This window comes from Schistocerca americana, chromosome 1, assembly GCF_021461395.2.
Source record: "Schistocerca americana isolate TAMUIC-IGC-003095 chromosome 1, iqSchAmer2.1, whole genome shotgun sequence".
NCBI lineage: Eukaryota > Metazoa > Arthropoda > Insecta > Orthoptera > Acrididae > Schistocerca > Schistocerca americana.
This window is the reverse complement of record NC_060119.1, coordinates 1,249,743,050-1,249,744,364: the sequence shown is the minus strand read 5'-3', so window position 1 is coordinate 1,249,744,364 and position 1,315 is coordinate 1,249,743,050. Positions and strand designations below refer to the sequence as shown.

The following is a 1,315-nucleotide window of genomic DNA, read 5'->3' as shown; positions in this document are numbered from 1 at the left end:
TGATGCAACAATAGTAATGTTGCTAACACGAGCCGAATGTGACTTGGTCCTGTAAGAAAGGGGAACACTGGGACAGTCATTCGAGGAGTCGAGTCGTCCGATAGAGGGACTCTTTGGTCACAACGAAGTCTCTTGGCAGACCGCACGGAATTTTCACTCAAAACTAACGGGAACCATCCAGTATTCAAGCCCAGGACAACGGTTATCCTCCAGTGGAATTAGAGTGGCAGTAGCGGAGATGCGAAAGCATCCTCGAGTGGCACTCGTCCCATATGGTGACGAGATGTAGGGTAGTCCTTTTGGAAACTCACCTGAGGAATTACGCCACGTTTGATACCCACTGGTATCCGAGAAGGAATGTAACCCGTTTGCAGACTGCACTGTGGGTACCCGTAAGACTACCAAATCCCAGCGTAATTGTCCCAGGGTAACGATCGTTGCCAAACAGTAAGAGATAGGGTTGTGGTGCTGGGGATGTCTTGTGGCGATCTTCCACTCTTGTCCTACCTAAAAATAACTGTATCGCGCGTGCTCCTGTGGCACTCTGGATCACTTGGGAGTGCATTACACAAAATCTCCCAGTGTATTACTTCTGTGTCATGATATGTCCATCCAAATGCAACACACCATTACTTACAAACATCATTTCAGGTATCCAGAATGAGATTTTCACTCTGCAGCGGTGTGTGCGCCGATATGAAACTTCCTGGCAGATTAAAACTGTGTGCCGGACCGAGACTCGAACTCGGGACCTTTGCCTTTCGCGGGCAAGTGTTCTACCAACTGAGCTACCCAAGCACGAATCACGCCCAGTCCTCACAACTTTACTTCTTCCAGTTTGGAAGGTAGGAGACGAGGTACTATCAGAAGCAAAGTTGTGAGGACTGGGCGTGAGTCGTGCCTGGATAGCTCAGTTGGTAGAGCACTTGCCTGCGAAAGGCAAAGGTCCCGAGTTCGAGTCTCGGTCCGGCACACAGTTTTAATCTGCCAGGAAGTTTCATCATTTCAGGTACACTGCAAAATGAAACTAAGAAAAACCTCTAACTCCCTACATTAATATAACTGAAATCTTCCTGTATCACACCGCCTTTTCCAAATATAGCTCCTCCTCTTCTTATTCTTGAACAGGGTATTCGCTATTACTAGCTAAAACTTGTTACAGAACTCAATTAGTCTTTCTCCTATTCATTCCTTGTCCCAAGCCCATTTTCTCCTGTAACCTTTTCTTCTACTCCTTCCCCTACAACTGCATTCCAGTTCTCTACGACTATTAGATTTTCATCCCCCTTTACATAATGTATTACCCTTTCAATAT

The 1,315-nt window shown here is 46.4% G+C and overlaps 1 non-coding gene across 1 annotated transcript; it reads left to right on the top strand.

Moving 5' to 3' along the window:
* Positions 1 to 899: 899 nt before the first annotated feature.
* On the top strand, positions 900 to 974 carry Trnas-cga. Its single transcript has one exon. It is a non-coding gene; the product is annotated as a tRNA-Ser (tRNA).
* The last annotated feature ends 341 nt before the right edge of the window (positions 975 to 1,315 follow it).